Raw genomic sequence first — 8,250 nt, forward strand, 5'->3', positions numbered from 1 at the left:
TTTAACATATGACTTACTCAAACAGTATACCCATTATTTCATTCATCTAAATTTGTGACTATTGTTTATTCCTACTTAGAAAAGAATTGAGTAATAAGTGAGTGCCTTGTGACTGGGAAGTAATAGCAGTGCCAGTAATGTCCTCTTGAGGGCACTGTTCAGCTCCAGTGAAGCCTATACTGGATGGAAATAGCATCATATTTGGACTGTGGTTTCTGGAATCCACAAATTAAAGGTTAAGCTTGTCGCAGTAGTTACTGTAATCATCGTGTCTAAGCTGCAAAAGTGCTCTTCATACATGCTATTTGTAGTGAAATCAAAGGGCACAGTAATCCAGCACTTTACAAATGTGGATGGGTTCATATTTTGTAATATGACTTTACATATACAATATTTCTGATCGAGCGTGACTTGCTTTGTTGTTGGTTGTAGTGTATTTTCTAACTGAAGTTGGGCTGCTATTATTGGCTCTTTGTCTTCTGTGTCTGTGCTTCAACACTATTGTGGTTATGAAAAAGAGAAGCATCTAAAATGTGTCACCTCGACTAGAAAACTTTGCAAGGAAGTTTCTGGAGACTGAGTTAGAGCTCATGTTCCTCCGTGACAGTAGTAAGCCAACAGGGAGAAATGAAGGTGCAAAAGCAATCAATGATGAGAAAACCAAACCTTTTTCTTCAGTAACTTCCCCCTACTTTGACTCCATTCAAATATGTCTCTTATTTGTCAAATATCTTCCGCAATTTAAGTAATATTTAGGAAAACTGTCTTATGCAACATATGTATACAGTTGTTGAGTGTGTAGCAGAGAAGTAATGCGGCTGCTCCCGGTCTATAGGAAAGCCTGCAATTACAAACGGGGCAGTCTCCTGAGACTGCAACAATGAAACAGAAGCTCTTACCAGCAATAATGTCATCCATTTGGTCCAAAGCAGCCTCCAACACGTGGCTGGCATGCAACGCCATGGAAACGCCGTTGTTGTAAAGCAGCTACTAGATCCTCTTTCTAACGGAGTGTTAGCCGTGAAAGATGCTCATCAGAAGGACGGGTCTACTCCCAGCGCTTGTCACACTTGGATCCTTTTACAGCAAAGATATAACAGCCTTCCTGACATCTGAGGGACTCGCGAGTAAATAAGCTCCTGAGTGTGGCTTTTGGGTTTAAACTCTCCTCTCATTTTGTGACCAGACATTTCACCCATTGTCAGCTCTGTTATGCACTTGAGGCCAAACTTCATATTTAGAATAGTTTGCTTTGCTGTTGTTGTTATTGTTTTTTGTGTTTTTTGTTCACCAAAAGGTAAGTTAATTTTAGTCAGGTGATTAACAAAAAAAAAAGGTCAAAAATTAGTAATTACCATTCAGTTCAGGACCAGCAGTTTCAATGGAACTACAAGGTTCAAGCTTCTGTTTGACACTGATGAGAGAGAGAACATAATTAACAACGCTGCACGAGGAACAATGTAGCTGCAGTAAACAAGACTGGCTGGACAGTTGTGCACATTAGAGATTAACTTAGCCTAACAAAGAGGAAAGTCTACAGTATGTTCAGTTATTTTGAGGAGGAATGAGGTGAACATGGAATTATTTAAGAAAAGTGAATTGGTTTTGATATATTAAGGGAAAGAAAAATAAATTAATCTAAAAAATATATGTATGTATGGTGATGGGAATGTTGAGGCCTTTGGGTGTTTTTCATCCAAGTGAGTCAGGATTTTATAAATGAAAAATGAATTATGAGAATTATGAGAATTAGGGGATATTAGAACTATATTAGAATTATTATAGAGCCTTCACAATATCTTGCCTTCGGCAGTACTGAATTTCAGAAGTGATGGCAAAGAAGTCGAGGAAAATGTTGCATCCATCATATTAATAATAACCAATAATAAAAGACGCTATATCATTAGTTATTTAAAGACTACACCAAATGCAGAACCAATTTGTCAAAAATGAAGTACACTCTAACAGCTTCCATAGGAATGAAGAGAGCAGGTGGAGGAGAGTTGCTACTAATCAAACATGATTATTAATTCATCCCAAACTCAGAACAATCAAATATCAAAGTAATTACGAGACTGAAAAAACAGCATGTTAATTGTGACAGTTGATGGCACCGCAATTACTGAAAGATTTACTGTTTTGGAAGAGTACGTAGCACGGCAGAGCCTACATTCTTTTAAATGATCATTGCCAGCACAGTTTAAGGTTGCAAAGCTGTCTCTGAGCAAATCACATGGCTTCTGAAACTTCTGAAATCTCATTTGGTAAAAAAGAACTAAAAAAAAACATTTATATCAGCTTTTTGGTGTCATTCCAGTTATGAAGCCCATGTTTTGTTTTTTCTTTGTCAATCGCAGCCACAAAACCCAAGGACTTTCCTGTCAGTGAGTTGGCCGTCTACAACAGCAACCAGCAACTGTACTGTATAACAGAACAGTTGTAAATACATATAAAGAATCAAAAGTACTCCAATGTCATAGTTAAAGTCCAAACCTCAACATAGTTGAAATGCTGTAGTGGGACCTTGAGAGAGCCGTCCATGAGCAAAAACCTCAGTGAACTGAAGCAGTGCTACATGTATGATACATGGATTTCTGAGACCTTTGCACCATGCAATAATGAAATAAATCATATTATTAAAAAAAATATAAAAATAAATAAGTTCAAAAAGTTTTACTGTGTATTATTTCCCACGTTGGGCTTTAAAGGATTAAAACCTTTCGAGTCGTGGTGCACTTCTACGCTTTGGTTAAGTTTTTAATCAAACCTCAACAGGTTGATTAGACACACTCTGTGTTCCTAAAAACATTTAAATGATCTGCATGTCATAAACCCTAAAATGCAACTGAAAATTCAAAATAATACAAACAAACAAAAAAACTCTTTTAAATTAATTTTCATTTTAATAAATGGGAGCCTATGTGAGAATCTTATAACTTAATACCCTTGAAAACCTTTTTTAACTTACATGTCTGTCATGGTTTTTTTGGCTCAACTGTTCCATGTTGTATATAGAGTCACCAACAGGGTGCGTCACAGGTCAAGAAAATGATCTATCTTCACACAGATGTCGCTGTTAAACAGTCAGTCAACCCTCTGAAATGCTGCTGTAATTAAAATCAATGGACTATGTCAATACTAGAGCTATACTAAGATACTAGTGTGTGTTTAAAGATGGAACACCTGCTTTTAATTGTATATCAAGGAGTCCAAAAGCCCCAGTCATCTCCCCTGAGGCCAGTTTTTAAATGGCACAGAGAAAAAGTATCACTATTTTCTACAGAGACATGTATTGTGATTTACATGTACGTGGATGGACTGAGGCATCTGCAGGACAAAGAACCAAACTGACCAGTTCTTGAGGGAGTGCTGGATATCAAAGATTTATTTCTCAGTCCCTGATCTCGACCCCTCTGAACATCCATGGGGGCACTCTAAGACTGAACCAGACGTTGATAAAATCACCAAAGGAGCTTTGCTACCGTACATTGACAGAAAAATAATACTGAATAAAATGTGGAAGTAAGTACCCATTTCACCGCTGTGCATTTGTTAACTTACTTTTGCACATTATTGTTTGGAGGTAAACTATGTGGTACAGTCATCACCTATAATACAAGTCCACCCAACCATCATATGTTTGTTTGGTGCGTGATTTGTAGAGTTGAATAAACCTGATCAAAAACAGCTACCGCGCAGCTGACCTTAACTGATATGTCTTTTGGTACCGCCCCAGTAGAAGTGAGTGAGCAGAACCAACACAAGGGACTCTGATACCCCTTTTACACCAAGCTGGTTCCAGGGCTGGTGCTAGTGCTGGTGCTAGAGCCGGTTCGCGGTTGGTTCTAAGTAAGAACCGTTTGCTTTTACACAAGCTGGTGCTAGCCTGCACCAGCTTGCGATGCGAGGCTGCGCCGCTGCATCGGCGGCACGGAGCCCGCAGACGTTACTGTTGATGGATTGTACCGTAGACCACTGCTGCTTCTGTTTTACATCCATTATTAAATAAATGGATGTAATAATAAAATAGTCTGCTAACTTTACCACCGTCTTCAACGCTACGTTGTTTAAAAACGGCGCGCTTCCGTGTTTACTCTGCTCTGGTTGTTCAGTAACACCGTCCCCAGCCCCGCCCCCAGCCCCCGACGTAGCTGGTTCTAACGCTGGCCCAGCAGCTCAAAGGGGCTGGCGTAGCACCCGTTTTGAGAGCCAGGAGCCGGCGCTTAGGCTGTGTAAAACCAAAGAACTGGTGCTAAGTCTGGCTCTAGCCCAGAACCAGCCCTGGAACCAGCTTGGTGTAAAAGGGGTATGAGATGCCTGACTGGATATCTGAAAAAACAGAAACAAAGTGCATTTTTAAAAACAAAAGCAAAGTAACCAGCAAATCCACATCATAGAAAATCAATTAACAATATCTAACTTACATGGAGTTGGTGTTTCTGATTTCTTAAACAATCATGTCGGAAGACACATACTGTGGTTTTTTTGTGAAAAATATGTTAAGAACTGGAAGGACAGTGGGGTACTGTCATATTTGAAGAACAAATGCAGTCAGGAAAAAAATCTTGAAAGCAATCACTTAAACTTTCAGTGCATTCAAATCATAAAAAAAAACAACAACAAAAAAAACCAAGCCGAACTCACAGCTATGTTTAATGGTGAAGCCAGGAGCTTCTTCACATGCACGATGCAGAGGGAACGTGAGGGATTGAGACTAAACACCTGCAAAGCCTTAAGAAAACCACTAATTAGTGAATAATTAATAAGGTTTCAATTTGCTAGGAAGCATAAAGATTGGACTAGTATTTTCCATGGTATTTTCCCGTAAATTTCCCGTTTTATAAAATAATAATTTTTAAACTGCAAACTGAATTGTCACTAGCCTCGCGAGAACTGCCACTTGCTGTAGCCTGGGTGGCAGTTCTCACGAGGTTAGAGGCGACAACAGGGGCAAACTCGGAACATCAAGGGCCTGTACTACGAAGCGGGATTTGGGGTTAGCGAGGTAACTTCAGGTTTAACCCTGGGTTTTCAGGACTACGACGGTGGTTCACTTCTTACCGGGGTACATCGCCATGGTAACTTATGCTGAACAGCTAACCTGCTCCGGAGCAGGTTATGTTCGAGATACAGATCGCCGGGTATAAAAGCACCGCCCACTGACCAATCAGCTCTCTTGGAAAATGGCATGCCCTTTCGAAGAGAATCCAGTGGAGCTCGGTGCGCGGATCGTGAGAGGATCCCTCCGAAGAGAACGCGTATTCAGGGACCCTCCTGTCTTCTTCTTGTCATTTTTTTTTCTGTTTGCTGCAAGTAATGTCAATGCTATTTCATTGTGCTTTTGTATACTGATATCATCCTAAAACAGAGAGTGATAGAAACACTAAAGCCTTGTACTTGTTGTACTTCTAAGATATGAAAGTGAGCCTACTTACCGCTTTGAATTATGTTTTTATATTTATTTTTTATTTGCTCCCATGTGCGTTTCACTCCGCTGGGGTTGCAGCTGAAGGAATGAGGCTACAATTGTCATACACGCCATACGAATACATCTAAGTGTATTTAACAGAATAGACAACTGTAATTATAGTCAGATCTACTTATGCCCTAATGATGGGGCAGTGATGTTTATATCCCTATGAATTTACACATTTATACAGTCAGCGATCTTTTGCCAGCTGTCTTTCCTGCATTTTGCAGCTGCAACTGTGTTGCTTTTTGCCTGTATTATATGCCTATACTCATCATATTTCCGTAAAATTATTGTTTGCTCTTCGCTACTGAAATAAGCGGCTCTGACAGCGGACTTCTCCATGCTTGCGATTGGTCATGCGCTGAAAACACCGCCCCTTTTATGTGCACGCGCTCAAATCCAGATTGGAGAAACCTGGGTTGATATACCGAGTTGATAACCACCGTCGTGTGACCGCTTAGCGTGATTGCAATTGTCCGGGTTAGTGAATCTGGATAAGGAAAAGATATCCTGGGTATGTTGAACTTGCTTCGTAGTACAGGCCCCAGGTCTGGTTCAGCAGCGTTATGTACACAAAAAATGTGAAATTGTGAAAGAGTGGTTCAGGGACCATGACACATAATCACACATGGGTTGAGTCCAGACTTCAACCCCATCCAGAATCTTTAGAATGTGCTGGAGAAGACTATAAGCAACTCTGGATGGAAATAAATGTTATGACATTGCAGAAGCATATCGGAACGACCGCAGCGAATACGTGCTGTAATCAAAGCTAAATGCGGTCCAACAAAATCTTAGAACGCGTGACTTTCATTTTTGGACAGACAGTGTAATTTACTTGACTGATATTGTTATGCTCTGAATAAAAGCCTTATTGTTTATTGGTTTTGGTTGTGAAATGGCTGTACAATCTTGGAAGGTTTAAGTGAGAAGAAAATGTTTCCACTGAGAGAGCGCACATATGTCAGTACCGTCTGATCCTAATGTTCACAAAATCAGTCAATTTCTCTTTCTGCTCACTACTCCTTCACAGTCTGTGAAGAAGCTGTGTGAATCCTGGTAACCAGAAAAGATGTGGTTCAGTGGAAAAGGCAGAACATTCAGCTGGCTAGTTGTCGGAAACACGGCCGGATGGCTTAATCAGCTCATCTGAGGCCAAGTCTGTTACAATAAAAATGTTCTCTGCCGTGACATGAGCTTGATCCCAAAAAGAAAAATATGAAGAAAAGAGAAAGAGAGAGAGAGAGAGAGAGAGAGAGAGAGAGAGAGAGAGAGAGAGAGAGAGAGAGAGAGAGAGAGAGAGAGAGAGAGAGAGAGAGAGAGAGAGAGAGAGAGAGAGAGAGAGAGAGAGAGAGAGAGAGAGAGAGAGAGAGAGAGAGAGAGAGCGAGAGAGAGAGAGAGAGCAAGAGCGAGAGCGAGAGCGAGAGCGAGAGAATCAGAAAGAGTTATTTGGCAGCGCATCTGAGGTAATGTAGTCAGACATACTAATTAAAAGGTCCTGGACATATGAATAATGTAAAATGAGCTCTAACTGTAAACTGAATCCAGTTATTTTGGGGTTTTCATAAAGACCAACTGCTACAGACATTTCTTTCATTTTTTGTTGGTGACACTTCTATAGAAACAAACCTCTTAAAAGGACAAATGACTCGTCATTATTGTCATTATTATATTATTGGTAAAATATGATAATTATATATTTACGATAAATAAAATAAACTATGACACACCCTTTGCACCCAATACATAATTTGGGGCCCAAGACAAAGGCCGGCATGGAGCCCTCTGAAATGAGAAGACAACACCCAAAGCAACAGGTCAACTATACAGATATATACATTTTAACAGAATAAACATGTATTATTTTTACCAGCAGGTTATCTGATAGAATACTTAAGATAGAATACTTTTTTTTTTTTGCCCAAGGACACTACGAAGTGAGAGAGCGGGATTCAAACCGCCAAACCATTGATTATTGGACGACCTGCTGCCCTTCCTGAAACACTGCTGCCCACTGAATTCACTAGATATGTTGTCATTTCATGACTGTGTATGTGAGAGATGTTTTAACTTTACACAGCTCAACAGTGGGTAGCAGGCCAGTAGAAGCTGTTCTCAATGTTGTGGTGCTGACATGAGAAGACAACACACAATACAGGTGAATTATCCAGATACATTTTAAACATAATATACATGTATGATTTGTTTTACCTGTTGTCCCCTTTTCACATCATCACTCCATTTTTCTCTTCTGTCCCTTTTTCATGTGGTCTTCCTCTCCCTTTGTGCCTTCTTCTTTTCTCTTCCTGTCTTTTTTTGTAGTCTGATTTCTCTCCTTTTTCTCCTTGTCTTTTTTGTTTTCCTGTCTCTTTTACTCACATTCATTTTTCTTTGTTTGCAGCTGTTTTGGCCCGAGTGCTGGGTCATCTTCAAGAAGTAGGCTACAGTGGATGCAGCTGGAGAGCTCTCACAGCCCATCCCTGTCTCATTCTGGAAACAAATACCAAACACAGTATAAGGCTTTTACCCAGTGGTGAAATGTACAGTATATTTACTACTGTAGACAGTTGAGGATTTCATGCAACTTCAATTCTGTCTGCTCTGCTGTATCTTAGAGGCAAACACAGTGGTTTAAACTCCACTACTCTACATTAAATGAAATGGCTGGTTACATATTTTAAACCTTTCCTGCCTCGTGAAAGTCTTAAATATCTACAGCAGTAAATGATAACACGCATTAAAATGATATTAATATAAAGTAATAACAATGAAAGATC

This window comes from Cololabis saira, chromosome 2, assembly GCF_033807715.1.
Source record: "Cololabis saira isolate AMF1-May2022 chromosome 2, fColSai1.1, whole genome shotgun sequence".
Lineage (NCBI taxonomy): Eukaryota > Metazoa > Chordata > Actinopteri > Beloniformes > Belonidae > Cololabis > Cololabis saira.